Source organism: Phyllostomus hastatus, unplaced genomic scaffold, assembly GCF_019186645.2.
Source record: "Phyllostomus hastatus isolate PE091 unplaced genomic scaffold, TTU_PhHast_1.1 phas_scaffold_21, whole genome shotgun sequence".
Taxonomy (NCBI): domain Eukaryota; kingdom Metazoa; phylum Chordata; class Mammalia; order Chiroptera; family Phyllostomidae; genus Phyllostomus; species Phyllostomus hastatus.
The window spans coordinates 4,527,255-4,544,927 of record NW_025334017.1 but is presented as its reverse complement, the minus strand read 5'-3'; the positions used below and the strand labels follow the sequence as shown (position 1 = coordinate 4,544,927).

Below are 17,673 nucleotides of genomic sequence, written 5' to 3'. Positions count from 1 at the left end.
TTGATTTAGGAGGTGTTTGAATGAAGGATAGGGTATGAGCTCAGAGAGACTGCAAATTCCAATTTTCTTTTTTTTAAAGAAAGAATAAATTCTAGCTATCAAAAATCTTCCTATCTGAATACAGAAACCTAATAGACTAGGATATGTGATAGCTAAACTCTCATACTCAGGTCCCAGGAAAAAAAGTAGAGTGAGATAAGAGGGGACACTTATTTGTTATTACAGCTTAAGCAAAATTGAAAGGAGAAAGGAGCCTAAGAAAACCAGTCTCATTTTGTCAAGTGCAGAGAGTGCCACGTGGGCACAAAAGCATTCCTCTGTCTCCTAGGCACTCAGCTAGACCATTTACCTCAGCCTGCCTTAAAGGTAGGTGTGGCCACTTAGATGTGAGTTCAGACTTCCAAACCTGACCCATAAAAATTCCCTCAGACTCTTGTCCTTCTCCCAGCCAAGTGTGGCGGAAGGAATTGGCCAAGGACTCCATGGCCAAGCAGACGGTAGAGCCACACGTGGAGAGAGCTTGTCCCTTGGCTGATTCTTAACTGAAACATTTGTATTCAACTTTGCATGAATGAAAAAATAAACTTTTACCGTGAGATTGTGGGATTTGTTTTACAGCAACTAGTGCTACTTATTCTAATAGTTTGTGTTATGAATTTTAAATTTTTTTATCAAATTACACTTTTTTAGTTGAAATTAATTCATAATGATATTTTACTATCATTATGCTACTTTCTTTGCTTAACATTTCTGTGAACTTATTTTTATATGTAAAGGATGTTGACATGTTAGCAATCTTTAGCAGACTATTCCCATATATTTCATGTTATTGATATCCTCTTGTGTTACTTATCCACTCTCAACTGCTTGACATTAGGTTTCCAATTTTTCACCATAAGTTATGCTACTGAGTATCTCTACCAATTATTTTGGGGACTTGACTGAAAATGAAAATATCTGGTCAAGTAAATGAATGGTTGAAAAGGATAAATGCGGTCAGTGGCTATTACACACTCTATGAATTCCTAAAAATCACTGAGTTCTGCAAAATTGTGCATGATCCACAGAAGGAAAAAAATGGTAAGTTGGATATATTTGAAACCAAAAACTTCTGCTCTATGAAAGACACTATTTAGAGAATTAAAATCTATTTACATAGATTTTTCTTAAAAAACATATATTTGGTAGAGAACTAGTCTCTAAAATATACAAAGATTTCTTAAAATGCATCAGTAAAATAAGAAACAACCCAATTAAAAAGTGTGCAGCCCTGGCTGGTGTGGCTCAGTGGATTGAGAGCTGCCCTGCAAACCAAAGGGTTGCAGGTTCCATTCCCAGTCTGGGTTTCAGGCCAGGTCCCCATTGGGGGGCATGTGAGAGGCAACAACACATTGAAGTTTCTCTCTTTTTCTCTCTTCCTTTCCCTCTCTATAAATAAGTAAATAAAATCTTTTAAAAAAGTGTGCAAAAGATCTGAACAGGCACCTCACCAAAGAAGATATACACATGACAAAGAAGCATACGAAAAGTGCTCAACATGATGTCATTAGGGAACTGCAATGGAAAAAATTACAATACCGCACAACTATTAGAATGCCTAAAATCCAAAATGCTGACAACATCCAGTGCTGGCATGGATGTGGAGCAACAGGAACCCTCACTCACTGCTCATGGGAATGCAAAATGGTAAAGCACTTTGGAAGATACTTTGGCAGTTTCCCCCAAAACCAAGCATACTGTTACCATGTGATCCAGCAATCATGCTCCTTGAGTTGAAAAGTTAGTTGCACTCAAATGAGTTGACAATCTATGTTCACACAAAAATCTGCACACAATTGTTTATAGCAGTTTCATTCATAATTGCCAAAACTTGAGATTCACCAAGATGTCCTTCAGTAGGTGATGGATAAGCAAACTATACATCCATGCAATGGGAAATTTATTCATCAATGAAATAAAATGAGCTATCAAGTCACAAAAATGCGTAGAACTTTAAATGCGTATTACTAAGTGGCATAAGTTGATTTGGAAAAGCTACATACTATATGATTCCACCTACGTGACAATCTATAAAAGGAAAAACTATGGAGACAGTGGAAAGATTAGTAGTTTCCAGGTGTTGGGGAGAGGGAAGGAAGAATAGACAGAATACATTTGGTCAGAATCCATAGAGTGTACAACACAGAGTGAACAATGGACTTCAGTTAATCATGTATCAATATCAGATAGTCAAATGTAACAAATGTATTACACTTTTGCAGGATATTAATAACGGGAAACTGTTTGGGAACTCTCTGCTACATTTTTCTTTAAGACTAAAACTGCTCTAAAAAGGTATTAATTGAAAAAACAAACTAAATTATAAATGAACAAATACCACAAGACAAAAATGGGGTCAGGGATACCACACTCACAACATACAATGATTTGACACACAATGACCAGAAAAAATTCTATTTTAAGAATACTTTAGTTAAGATCAAAATTTATAAAAACTAAAATTGTCAATGTTGGTGTGACAAAGAAGAAACTGTTCTACTTAATTACTGCTGCTCATCATTATGAATAATGTGTCTACATGGTAAGGGATGTGGGTGTGCGTGGCTCACACCCATGGTGCACTGAGGGAGCCAGTAGATATCTGGGGGTGTGAGGGTGTTGTGCATTCCTTCCTGCCTCAGCTGGGTGCAGTGTTCCTAGCTTTTGTTGCAAACAAAATCAAGAATAAGGAAATGGGAATTTTTTAAAAAAGATTTTATTTATTTATTTTTAGAGAGGGAAGGGAGGGAGATAGAGAGAGAGAGAAACATCAATGTGCAGTTGCTGGGGGTCATGGCCTGCAACCCAAGGATGTACCTTGACTGGGAATCAAACCTGTGACACTTTGGTTCGCAGCCTGTGCTCAATCCACTGAGCTACGCCAGCCAGGGCATAGGAAATGGGAAATTTATGGTATGCTCAAGTTGTTCTCAAATTAATTAATTGCACTAGAAAACAATTTATTCTCAAAGGGAGAGTTATCACAAAGCTGACTAGAAATAAAACTTTTATTTAAAAACAAAACAGCAGTCTTCTGCTCCACATTTCTCCCCCACAAGTCCCGTCTCCAGTCAGGACTTCCAACTCTTTTTGTCCATCTCCTCAGGTAGTTAGGTCCATACATATTTTTGAGTGCTTCAATCGCTATTTCTATTTCTTAATTGTTGTTTAAGTACAATTGTTTCCATTTTTACCCCACCATTCCCCCCTCAGCCTATCCACCCTTACTTCCCACCCTCAAACCTCCCCCTTCGGCTCTGTCCATGTGACCTTTATACATGTTCCTTGATGGCCTTTCCCCTGTTATCCCTCCCTCCTCCTCTCCGATACCTATCAGTTTGTTTTTTATTTCAATGTTTCTGGTTGTATTTTGCTTGCCAATCAACAAAACAAACAAGCAAGCAAAATACAACCAGAGAAATTGCTATTTCTTTAGTTACAATGTTACAAAGTAACTACTGCATCCACTTAACTTTCATAACTCTTATGCTGTCTCTCACACTCTGCTCATTACCTGGTGGACACTACCTTACTATGGCTTTGTAAGTATTGTTTCACATTAAGTCAAGTAGTTTACAGCGAATGTCTTTCCTTCCCTGCAGGTTTTTTTTTCCTTTAACATTTGACTCTTATTAACAGTATTTATTATGGCTGCTTTCACAGCTGTATAGTGGTAACTGAATTTTGATTTATATTTCTTTTCTAATTCCAGTGAAATGTGAGCATTGACATTATTTATATCTGTTCTTTATATATTCAGAATTTGAAACTTTCATTAGTTATGTTGTCAGTTTGGAATTTCATTGCTTTTTTTTAAAAACATTTATCCATGTCATTTTACAAATGTGTTTTCTATTTTTTCTGACATATATAGTTTTGAGTATGTGTTTTACGCTTTCATTTATTATGGTGTATGATGTGACATTTGGATCTAATTTATTTCTTCTTCATAACAATATCCAATACTCCAGACATTTCATTGCCAGTAATTTTTCTCTCATTGGCCTTGCTATATTTGTTAGTGCAGCTAATGGTTCATGTCATCTATTCTCTCAAGGCCTGCCTTATTCTCATAGAAACTGGTGCTTCTTCTCGAATGTCTACACTGGGATTCTCTTTGTGTCCTGTTGAACTTCATTCCTTGAGTATTGTTTTAGTATTGCTGGCTCTAGTTCCTCTAATATCTCTATTACTTGATGGTTGGATTGCTCCATCTCTCTCTCTCTCTCTCTCTCTCTCACACACACACACACACACACACACACACACACACACACACACACACAGAGTCATATCTGCTTTTGTCATTCAGCTGAAAGTTCACTTGGTTGTGCTAGTATACCTTAAACACTATTCTAAATACTACCAATCAGAGGATCTTCACTCATTTCCTAATCTTTTACTCTTTTTTGATCTTTTTATGACAGGAAGGCAAAGATTTTAATGTAATCTTGGTTTGCTTTTTAAGTAGTCATGGTTTGATAAAACATTTAGATTTTATTCCTTTTAATTGTATTTAGCTCAGAATAAGCACTATGAGTATTAATTCAAAATCTGTTCAGAAGTATGGCTACTGTGTGTTATTGAATTAGGTTTTCATTTGGTCCTTGCAAAATAAATGGGAGATGTTGAAGTCATGTGAGTAGAGTGGTTTGTTAATTGATTTTTAATGAATCATATTTATAGATTGTGGGTATTAACCTCTTATCAGATGTATTGGTGAATATTTTTTCCCATTTAGTGAGTTGTCTGTTTATTTTGTTGATGGTTTCCTTTGCTATACAAAAACTTTTTAGTTTGATGTAGTCCAATTAATTTATTTTTTATTTTATTTCCTTTGCATGAGGAGATATATCAGAAAAAATATTGCAATGAGCAGTGTCCAAGAGTTTACTGCCTATGTTTTCTTCTAGGATTTTTATGATTTCAAATATAAAATTTAAGTCTTTAATCCCTTTTGAGTTTATTCTTGTGTGTGGTGTTAAAAGGTGGTGTTCTATGATTCGATTCCCAGTCAGCACACAAGCCTGGGCTGTGGTCCAGGTCACCAGTAAGGGCACACTTGAGAGGCAACCACACATTGATGTTTCTCTCCTTCTCTTTCTCCCTTCCCTTTCCCTCTCTCTAAAAATAATGAATAAAAAATGTTTAAAAAGAAAGGTGGCCTAGTTTTATGTTTCTGCATGTATCTATCTAATTTCCCCAACACCATTTATTGAATGAGCTAGCTTTAGTCCATTGTATGTGCTTGTTTCCTCTGTCAAATATTAATGGACTATAAAGGCATGGGTTTATTTCTGGACTCTATTCTGTTCCATTGATCTGTGTGTCTGTTGTTATGCCAGTGCTATACTGTTTTGATTTCTATGGCCTTACAGTATAGTTTTATATTAGGTAGAATGATTCCTCCAACGTGTTCTTTCCTCAAGATCTCTGTTGCTATTTGGGATCTTTTGAGGTTTCATATAAATTTTTGAAATATATGTTCTAGTTCTGTGAAATAAGTCATTGGGATCTTGATAGGAATTGCATTGGATGTATAGATTGCTTTGGGTAACATGGGTATTTTAATATTGTTATTCTTTCTGTCCATGACTGCAGTATGTGCTTTCACTTATTTCTCTCTTCTTCACTTTTTTTCTTCAGTGTCTTATATAATTTTTCAAGTAAAGGTCTTTTACATCCTTGGTTAAATTTATTCTTAGGTATTTTATTCTTCCTGAGCCAATTGTGAATGGGATTGTTTTCTTAATTTCCCTTTCTGTTCATTATTGGCATATAAAAATGCAACTGATTTCTGGACATTAATTTTGTCTCCTACTTTACTGATTTCATTTATTAGTTCTATTAGTTTCTTGGTGGAATATTTAGGGTTTTCTATATACAGTATCATGTCATCTGCAAATAATGGCAGTTTTACTTCTTCCTTTCCAATTTGGATGCTTTTTGTTTCTTCTTGTCTGATTTCTATGGCTAGGACTTCTAGCACTATGTTGAATAAAAGTGGTGAAAGCAGATATCCCTGTTTTGTTCCTGATCTTAAGGGGAATGTTTGTAGTTTTTGACTACTGAGTATGGTGTTAGCTGTGGGTTTGTCATATATGGCTTTTTTTAATGTTTGGATATGTTCTCTCTATTTCCACTTAGCTGAGATTTTTTATCATAAATGGGTGCTGGATTTTATCAGATACTTTTTCTGCATCTATTGATATGATCATGTGTTTTTTTTCCCTTCATTTTTTAATGTGGTGTATTACATACATTGATTTGATTTGTGAATGTTGTACCAACCTTGCATCCCAAGAATAAATACCACTTGATCATGGTGTATGACCTTTATGATGTATTGCTGTACTTGGCTTGCTAATATTTTGTGGAGGATTTTAGCATCTCTGTTCATCAAGGATATTGGACTGTAATTTTCTTTTTTTGTGGTGTCTTTATCTGGTTTTGAAATTAGGATAATGCTGGCCTGGATAATGAACTTGGGAGGTTTCCCTTGTCTTAAATTTTTTTGTAATAGTTTGAGAAGGAAAGTTGTTAGTTCTCAGAATGTTTGGTTAAATTCACCTGTGAAGCCATCTGGTCCAGGGCTTTAGTTTGGGGGGAATTTTGATTAATGCTTCAATTCACTAGGTGTAATATGTCTATTCAGATCCTCTGATTCTTCTTGATTTAGTTTGGAAGATATTATATTTCTAGGAATTTATCCATTTTGTCCAGGTTATCCAATTTGTTGGCATATAGTGGTTTGTAATATTTTCTAACAATCCTTTGTATTTCTTTGGTGTCAGTTGTTAGTTCTCTTCTTTCATTTCTGATTTTATTTAGGTGATTCCTCTCTCTTTTTTCTTGATGAGTCTTGTTAAAGGTTTGTCAATCTTGTTTATGTTTTCAAAGATCCAAATTTTACTCTTTGTGACAGTATGGATGGACCTGGAGAACATTGTGCTAAGTAAAATAAGCCATTCAGAGAAAGACAAATACCATATGATCTCACTCATTTGTGGAATTTAATGAACAAACTGAACTAACAAGCAAAATGGAGACAGAGTCATAGTTGGAGAGCAGACTGACAGTTCTGGGGGCTTGTTGAGGAGGGGAGGGACGGAGGGAAAAAGAAAAAGGACTCATGGGCACAGACAACAGTGTGGTAATTGAGGGGGCAAGGAGAGTATCAGGGGAATAAATGTTAATGGAAAAAAATACAATATAAATAAACTGTTAAAAAATAAAGAGACATATTTTTGATCAAGGAATTTACCCAAGGGCAAACACTAGAATGTAAAGGATTGCTTTTGACTAACAATTCTGAGGGTCACTTATGTCTCCCCCTTCTTGGAAATATTTACTGACCTCCTTGGCTCAAAGTAATCTTTCTGAGGCACTTCAGAAAGTTTATTATTTCTGTCACTTCATGGTCATTTATATTCTGCCTCTGAAGTTGTCATTTTTCTATGTGTTAGTCTTTTTGGTCTAATTAAGCAATAAGCTCCTTGAAGTTGGGTCCCTAATAAGTTCCTTCTCTTGCATGTTTTATGGTGTCTATATCAATTCTTCACCAAAAGTAGTAGCTCAAAAATATTGGCTGTAACTTAGTCAATAACTTTTGATCATAGAATCCCACAGTGTAAAATTTTTAACAATAAACTGTACTTTTTTGAGTCCTCAGATACACACACATGCATCTAGACACACATCTTTTTTTTTGTTTTCATGTCAGATTTCTTTGCTGACACATTAGATTTTGTGACTCCCTGTTTTGCCAGCTCATATGTGACACAATATTGCTAACTACAGTCTAAATGGAAGTCTCAGAGGGTCACGAATGGCATGCATTAGCCTCACAGCTCTCTTACCTTTTTGTTTTGCAGGATTGCACTTGTAGGGATGTTTCTTCTCATAGCAAGACACACAGGAAGTTCAAAAATACATCTGTAAATGCACTTCTCAGAAAATGTTTTGGCATATAGGATTACTGATTGGAAGCAGACGGCTCTACTGACTTCAAGAATATCCTGATTAGATGTTGTTATTTCCTTTGTGGCTTAAATAACCATATATTAATCTGAATTTGAAACCATTGGTTCCAACCTCTTTTTAAATTTCTAGAAATTGCTAACCACTAGCTTAGTAACAAGGATAAAGCTAAATTCATCATTCTGTTTTTCAAGATTGCAGAATAAATGAAACTTCAGAAACAGAAGATAAATTTAGCTCACATTACACCGACTGACAATGTTCAACTCAGTGGTATCAGCAAAAAATACACAGGTAGTAAAGATGACAAAGCAAAGTTCTGATTGAATGCATGACTTACCAACAGAGAAAAACTGCGGGGTCAGACAACAGCCTCATAAGAATTCGGAGTAGGATTACTTTTATAGGGAGTCTCTATTCATTCTTGTTTAAAAAATGAAGATCTGTTAGCTTTAAAAACCTAATTGTTAAGCAAGGTCTTTGATATTCTGAAAGATCTTATCATGATGTCTCAAAAAATAGATTCTTCTAAGACCATTTTGTAAGGCAATTTTATAACTTCATTGAAATTGACAGCCTGCACTTACTGTGAAGTGTGTGTTTTAATGAATTAAATCATTCTAAGTTGGATTCATAATCTTTAAAGTCTAATACTATGCCTTTAAAACAGCTGTTCCATTTGACCGAAAAAGGCAGCAATACTATTGTTAAGTGTTTCATATGTTTTAAATAAAGCAGGATTGTCTATTGTTTAGTAATTTATTCTTTTGATGGTGACGAGAAAAGAGAGCTGCCTGCTTCATTGCTAGAGAAATCTCAGGAAGCACTGAGTGGCTAATCGATTTTTAGGTCTGGGATATTGCCAACTTACAGGGTAGACTGTGTTGAATTTGAAATGCAAACACTGAAAATATTTTAATGGGAAGCATTATAATGACCCCATTCTCATAAAATGCTGCTTTCTCTCCATTCTCCAATAGCAGACCAATCCCTTCAGGCTTTATTTAGCCAAGTTCTCACTGGCAGCTGTGAAATGCTTCACAAAAGGGCAGAAGGACTGTAATTCATTTAAACAGAGTCATTTTGCACATATGTAAATGTGGCATGCATTTATTTTTGTCATGAGATGGCTGGTTAAGGAAATAGTGGAGAGATAAGAAGTAGGAATGGTGTAAAGCTGCATTTTGGCACTTCTATATGAGTCAGCATCTGTTTAGACCATATGAGAGGCTTAATCTTGGTGATGGTCATACATGGAGTGTAGAGGGGAATGCTTTCTTGTGGGTGAACAGAAACCAAGGGAAACTCGAACCACTAAGTACTTTAAATTTTTATAGAATGAGAGCAGTCTCGGATATCTGGAGTAAATGCACACAATTTACTGGAGAGGCTTGCACACAATTAAATGAAAGGGTTCAACATACATGTCTCTTGAGTGCCATTGAGAGCCACCATTCTTTTGTCCTTATCTGTGAGTTTGTTTTGCTTATTGCTTTTTGTTCTATATCCCATGTGTGAATGGAATCATATGGTTCTTGTCCCTTCTTGTCTGGTTTATTTTACTTAACATGATCCTTACTTAGCACCCATGTTGTCACAGATTGTAATATTTCATCTCTTTTATGGCTGAGTAGTATTCCATTATATAGGATAATGGAATGTAATGGATGATATACAAAATCACCTGTCAGAGGACACTTAGGTTGTTTCCATGTCTTGGCCATTATGATGTTGCCTCAAAAGGAAGGTGGGAAAATGATGGAGAGGGTGAAGAGGGTCAAATACATGGTGATGGAAGGAGACTAAACTTTGGGTGGGGAGCATCCAAAGGAGCAAGGATACAGATGTTGTATTATAAAATTGTGCTATTGTACCAGAATGTGTCATAGTGGTGCACTGGACCCTGCTCCTCTGTAGCTGAAATTTATACAATGTTATTAACCAATGTTACCAAATAAATTCAATTTTTTAAAAAATAGTATAGCACTGTGTTTGGTGCTGGGCATAAAGCTCCATCAAACAGAGCTTCCCTCATAAGGACCACAGGACAGATGCAGCCAGAACGCCATCCTCCAATTGCATATAAAATACTTTCTTCAAATTCATTACATATCACCTTTGAATAGTTTAATTTTAGCATGATAGTCCCTTCACTCTTGTTACAATTACCATTTTCTTAGTATCATTACTCTTTTTAAAAAGACTTTAATTTTTAATTTTTTTGTTTTTTCTTTATTGTTGTTCAAGTATAGTTGACTTTAGTACCATTAGTCTTATTTCTCCATTCCCACCTATTTTTATTAACTCCTTAGCTATATTCTAGTAACTGCATCACAGACTGCTGAGTCATGAAGCTGGTAATTGTACAAAAGTGGGAGTGTTGTCCAAGAGATTATACACGGCACTGTGAAGTGAATGGTGCATTTGAGCAGATACATTTAAACCCAGATTGGTGCAAAAAAAGTGCTTTAGGCACAATGATTAATTACAAAAATTCTGGTTGTAAGAAAGGCTTACAATGTGGAGTTGAGGACCACCTATAAACTAGATCATTTTAATTTGTCCAATGTGGTAAGGTAGACATTAGAAATGTGTGTTGCATAGCTCATGGAATTGGGAAAGTTATTAAAAACAATAAAATCCATAATCTCATAGAATTTAACAACTGAATAATTTAATTGGTTGATGATTTAATAAAAAGGTGTGCAAATAGAACACACTAATAAAGTAAAATCACCTGATAATGAATTTTGAGGCTTTTCCACTTGGCATGAATTAAAAATTCTCAGCTCCACATAAGCATTTGGAAGTCAATATTTCTTATTGCAGAGGTGTCAAACTCATTTTCACTGGAGGCCACATCAGTCTTACAGTTGCCTTCAAAGGGCCGAATGTAATTTTAGGACTGTGTAAATGTAACTACTCCTTAACTAGGGGCAAGGAGATTGGCGCTACCGCTGGGTAGAAACAAGGTGCTAGGCTGGATTCCGTCCACAGGCCTTGTGTTTGCCACCTGTGTCCTATTGCCTGTCATTTAGTTTGGTGGTCCCCAAACTTCTGAGTATGGGATTTCTCATTTGCTAGTGGTGGTACCCTTGGCTCTTCAGTCTGTAGACACTACCTGGTATAGATATACTGGATCCGAGTGTTTTGTGTGCTAATTCCATGACCTGTGCACAATGAGAAGAGCAGTGGCCTGAGAGCCAGTGTGTCCTCCTCTTACTTTTTGACTGCAAAGTGAAACTGGATCTCCTCCATACATGTAGAGAAAATGCATGATTCAAGGAGAGACAATTTAGTGTCTAAGAATTACCTAGGTATTATCTGGAAAAGAAATAAGGGGAGAGTTCATTATTGTGTATAAGATAAAACATCTCAAGGCCTGAGTACTGAGTGCCCTTGCTTGTCTTGGAAGCTATCAATTTTTAAAGCTTCCATAAGATTTGACATAAATATGACAAGGGATTAAGAGATTTCCATTCTAAAAGGTTGTAAGTATAGTTAATAGTAATTTGTCCTACCCGCTCTCCTTTCATCTCTCTCCCCTTTGAATTTCTTAGCAGGGTCAGTTAAAAAATTAATGTGAATTTCCGTCTCCCTCCTTCCCTTTCTTCTTTCTGTAAACATGTATTAAGCACCCACTGGCTCCAGGGATTCTGGCTAGGGGCTTAGAGTAAAGGGGAGAAAAAGCAGAGTCAAGTGTATAAATAACCTAAACCTAAAAAAATTAGAGCAGTCTCTTTTCCTACCTCTTGGATTTAGAAAAAAACTTCTTCAATAAGTAACCATAAAGAAAAAAAAACTATCAAAACTAAGAACTTTCACAGAGCAATGTAATGATAACAACAATAAGAAGAATTGCTAGGCACTGATAAGCATGTATCAACCCAATCAGTAAGGTGGGTTCAATGATTGTTCCAGTCTCACAGATGGGAAATATGACATATACAGATGTTAAGTAACTTCCTTGAGGTTATGTGGTTAGTCCATGGCAGACACCATAAGCAAGGTTGAAAGACAAGAAACAGATGGACAAAGGGTATTTGTAGATTGTGCAGACAAGAATTAATTTTGCAGTCTGTATAAAAAAAACTCCTATAGTTCAATAAGAAAAGTACTGGCTGATTCAAAAAGGAGCAAAGCAATTTAAAGTCAAGGAAACACAAATGTCTACTATGCATATGAAAATATGCTCAACATCACTGACTAGGAGAAAAATGCAAATGAGACAAATTAAGATGGCAGTTTTTATCTGTCAAGTAGGCATAAAGGAACAGATGTGACAGTCTCAAGCTTTTTTAAAGATATTTTAAGGCCATATATTAATATGCCGTCAGGTGGGAGTAGATTTTGGTTGCATCCAGACAAAAATGAAAAGAAGCATACCCTAATATTTCATAATTTTACTTCAGGAAGTGTATATCCAGTGCTGTGCCGGTAAAGGTTTAATAAGTGGCTTTCCGGTTGGGGCACAGGGAGTTTGATTTGTAGGTTTGCCATTTTCCATGGTGTAAATGCTTCTGCTGTGGTCATGACAGAAGGCAGAGTAGGAAAGATGTGCATCATTGGCTCTCAGGAATCACTGGCGCTGGGCCCAGTGCACCGTGAGGACACATTCTGGAGCAAGAGCACAAGATACATGAGTAAGCATATTCACTGAAGATCATCGGTAGCAGAAAAAAATCTAAAGCAAACTCAATACCCAACAGTAGATGAATAATTATATGAATTGTGAGCATTTGTGATAAAATCGTATTACAGTCAAAAGCTGAGTTGCAATATTTCTACATATATTACTATAGAATTGTGTCTACTCATATTGGGATAGTTCTCAAAACATAATGTGGAGTGATACAAATAAATCACCTGATAATATTGTCACATCATTCTATAGTATAAAAACATACAATATAATAACAGATATTTTGAATTATTTCTGTATATTGAAGTGGAAAATGGACTAGATGGATATACATCAGAGTTATACTTGCCTTTGGAGTGTGGTAGGAGATAATCATATGGGGGGAAGGTGTGATACTGATTAAAGGCTGTATTAGTAGTATCCGTAGTGTTACTTCTTTTCTGACAGCGTGCACCATTAGCTTCTTTGCATAGTGTATGGAAAAACTCTAAAAAAGATTCCTATATCTCTAATTTATGAATTTGTCAGTTGACAATGCATTGTTCTTAATAGCAACTTTTCTGGAACCAAAAGAACATTATCACATTAAAAACACGTATCAATGGTAAGACTTATCTCAACGTCAGAAACATTAAAATGCTTACTTAAGTGTGCTCCAAATGAAGGAGTATGGTAATTCAGCTGGCTGAGAGGGTGTAGCAGCTGCCAGGCATAGCATTTCATTCCTTTCTGGTAATAGATATATGGTTTAATAACACAAAATTACTAATATATCTAGAGGTATATTAACCATTCAATATTTCAATAGAATAGAATAGAATAGAATAGAATAGAATAGAATAGAATAGAATTAATATAAATATCAAGGATTGTGTGTACTCAGGACCTGTGCTTGACATGAACCTTTCTGTTAGAGTTTTCCAGAAACTGCCAATCTCAACCACTTGGAAACTTGGCAGCGACACAGAGGTAAGCAAAAATGCCTCTTAGTGGCAAATTCCGAAGGCTTTGTCATAGGAGATGTGCCTTTCCCAATACAATTTCATTGAAAGTGAGGGAGAAGATGGGAAACAGCCCCGAGGAGAAATGATTGCCTGTGACGGAGATGAGGAACAACTGCCGCCTGAGACCGTGAAAGCCAGCAGCCAGGCCATTTAGCGTAAATGCAAACTGTGCTCCACGTTGCAACGACTCTGGAAGTCCTTGAAGTATAAACTCTTTTTATGCATTTGTTTCCTGTTCTCTTGTTTCACCAAACACAGACAACACAATAACCAAGGTTTTTAATCTTGCCTCAGGCTCATCAAGAAAATGCAAATTTTTCTTCAGAATGCTTAGAGATGCAAGATTTAGAAATATTTTTCTAAAGTCTTGCCTTATTGTGGAACGCTCTCTGAAAATGCCAGGGAAATGAGACATTACTTTATTCAAAAAAAGAGTTCATATTTATACATAGTCTATGCTGTCCTGCATCATTCTGAGAAGTAAGCATTTTTTTAAGCAAGTGATGTATCGTTTTTCCATAAGATATCAGTTTGTTCAAAGAGTTTTAATTTTAGTCTTGTCATATTGTTTTCAGTTAGGGGATGATGGAATTGTCAGCCCCTAACTGGTGAAATGCCAGGGCCACAAAAGTCTTGAAAAGACTTGCTTTCTTGTCTGTGCAGAGTCCACTTCTGGCAATGAAGTCCAGGTTTCCCCAAGCTCCCTGTTGCCACATTCTCATGTCAAATGACATGAGGCCATGCAGACTTTTTTCAGAGTAGGAAGTCTATTTGTTGTTGTCTGAGAAATGGTGTCAACAGGGGTTCCCATTTATGCCGATATCCAGGAAATTGAATCTTTTGTCAAGAGTTCACGGTGCTGGTTCCTGAGTGGACCTTTCCCTCTTTGGAAAAGCTGGGAAGTGACCATAACAAAATCAAATGCAAAATCCTGAAATTAAAACAATCCCCTATGTTGTCATTGACTCAGCATGGAGAGAGGCATGATGGGACAGGTACAGCATAAAAAAAAAAAATGGAACTCCAGGAAGCCTGCAATCGATTTGAAATTTCCTTCTTGGGAAATTACCCTGCAACCAGGGTAGAAATGCCAAAGAAAACACAGGACTCCCAAATATAACAGTTGGAACATAGATTTAAAAATGTTGTCTTTTATCTAAAATTCTAATTTATCTAGACACTTCTACTGTTCTTTGCTAAATCTGGCAACACCGTGGTAGGGACCTACCTCCCCTTTCCAATCCACAACAAAGAGGCTCGAGAGAGGCAGCCCCTTCCTCCCCTGAGACAAAATGGCAGGAAGATGTCTCGCCCCTCCTGCTTTGTACTTTAACGTAGAAAGGTCTTATGCCAACCAAGTCCTAGAAAACAGCTATTTTGCTTGCTTTGTGCTCCTTCCCTGCCATAGTGCATTGGAATTCCTTTCTTCAACAAAATAAACCGTATTTTTTTGATGCCTGCAAAACATGCACAGCCATGTCAAACAGTGAAATGTTTCAAATATATGTGAGATTCCTGTTTGTTTTTTCAGCAGAATAACACCCATTCTGTCTTCTATTATATATGTACACATATATATGTGTATATATGTACACATTTGCACCTAGATATTAAGTTGTATGTGTGCTTATATTTATGTATTCATAAGTCTTTTACTAGAAATTATGCTTTCAACCCAAGTCAGTAAAACGCTAATTTGTGTGTGCACATTTACTCGGCATCCACTAACTGCCCCACATTGGTGGTTTTGGGACATGGAGGCAGGACAGGCACATTCTGTATTATTATAGACCTTAACTGTGTCACAGAAGTGGTCAATTTACAAAGTTTACTATAATGTGTGATTAATAATAGGATGGGGAGGTACAAGACAGTTCTGGTTAGAAAATAATTTGGAGGAGAGAGGGGGAAAAGGTATGGAAAATAAGTAGCATAGATGGTTCGTAGAAAATAGACAGGGGGAGGATAAGAATAGTATGGGAAATGTAGAAGCCGAAGAACTTATAAATATGACACATGGACATGAACTAAAGGGGAGGAATGTGGGTGGGAGAGGGTGTGTAGGATGAAGGGGAATGAAGGTGGAAAATGGGACAACTGTAATAGTATAATTAATAAAATATATTTTAAAAAGAAAATAATTTGGACCTTTTTGTGTGATTAAAATACGTTTTTGTCTTGTACTTCAAGACTAGCATTGAGTGAGTTTTTAAGCATTTATCCTTTGTGCCCCTAGGAAGAATTCTCTAATATGAGACAGTGGGAATTTGGAATGTAAGCCAATATCTCATGGTCGTCTGGGGGTCCTATCTGAGTGCTTGTGTTTGAACTGTAACACACCCATTAGATTACTAATGAAATTATTTTAGAAATTAAGACAAATATAGTAACAAATTACTTTCTTCTTTGTAATCTAGCAAAAGGAAAACAGATCTAGGAATGAAAACCCAGCCAGGATTTTGAAGAGAGCAGTTTAATTAAAAAGCCCAAGCTAAGCTGTGGGGCTTCTGATGAAGTGTGTGTGTGCATGTGTGTGGCTGTGAGATAAAAGCTGCCTGAGGATTACAGGATGCTAATATTATTGACTTTGCTTTGGAGACTTAATCTTGCATGGGGACTGGCTTCTATTACAACACAATGATCCCTTACAGTGGAGAAAAAACTAAGATTAATGAAATGCTATCTTGGCACTAGAGTTACGTAAAACATATCTGCAACTAGAGTTCTGAATAGTGTTTGGTATGTGCATGGGGAATTCATTGGAGTTTGTTTTACATTAGCATGTAACTTTGAATCACTCTCTCTGAGATTCCTTTTTTTTAATCAATAAAAAATTTTGACTGATTGGTGAAAGACTGAGTCAGATTATTAAGTACAACTGCAATTACCTCTTCCCAATTGATTCATGTTGGAGAGAAACCCAAGGTTTACACAAATAAACCTCAGCCAGAAACATGAAATTAGGGCTGAGACTTAGTTTCCATCCAGTCTTGTTAGGCTGTAACTTTTTTACATCATTTTCAATTATTTTGAAGAGTTACCTTGCAAAAAGTGAATATATCATTTTTACAAATTGAGTTTATTTCTTTATTACTTTCCTTAAACATACCACTCCTACACTAGAGCAATATTATCTAGGTGTATAGATTTTCAAATCAAAAGTTTAGGAAGATCTAATAAACTTGATAGAATTTTTAAAATACCTATTAACTGAAAACTACTAAAATTCTTTTACACACACATTGTATAATTAAAATTAAAGCCTATTACATGGAAACCATCTTCTCCCAGAAAGAAAAAGAGCTTTTTCCTGAGTGTGCATTCTTAGAAACTATTCCATTAAGAGCAGATTTTTTTTTCATCTATTTTGATCACTGCTTTATCCACAGCAAGTACAGTAGTGACTAGCTCATAAAAGGCACTCAATAAACACTTGTTGAATGACTTCTTAAGTAAAAAATGAAAAGATGTACTTGGAAAGAGGAGAGAGGAGGTAAGTGGCCTTGTCACAGAACAGACCTAGGGGGAGGGGCAAATAATATACTATTACCAAATGGACCCACCCTTATGCTCCAGGAAGTCCCCCACCTTGTACTAGATTCGCCTTGCCCTCTGCCAGGGGAAGATGTCTCTCAATGCCAGAGATTGGTAAAAAAGAAAGGGATTATTTATTTAAAGGTTATACAGCCTTAGAGTAATGACTTAATGTCTTCATTAAAAATACTCAAGTCCTTTGGAATACTTACAAATGCACAGTCCTTCCTTCTTTCCTTTGCCCAGTCCGGGGTACCGTATTTCAGGAAAAGAAGTCCGTGGTTCAGGCAGCCCCTCGGTTCTGGCACCATCAGCTGTGTCACCGCTGCGATCTCCAGTTAATCCAAAACCATGTGGCACCTTCTCATGGCCCACCAGCAAGAATCCTTTCACCCCTTTTCTTCCAGGCAAAGTTTCTCCTGCTTTCTAAGCCATGTGGCAAAAAGGGCACACCCTGAAGCTGCACAGTCCCAA

The 17,673-nt window shown here is 36.4% G+C and overlaps 1 long non-coding RNA gene across 1 annotated transcript; it reads right to left on the bottom strand.

The window, feature by feature from the left end:
- Positions 1-13,033: 13,033 nt before the first annotated feature.
- Positions 13,034-17,459, bottom strand: LOC123833301. The gene is made up of 3 exons (XR_006788199.1): positions 17,412-17,459; positions 13,306-13,390; positions 13,034-13,221 (listed from the first exon to the last, which is right to left on the bottom strand). It is a non-coding gene; the product is annotated as an uncharacterized LOC123833301 (long non-coding RNA).
- Positions 17,460-17,673: the final 214 nt, after the last annotated feature.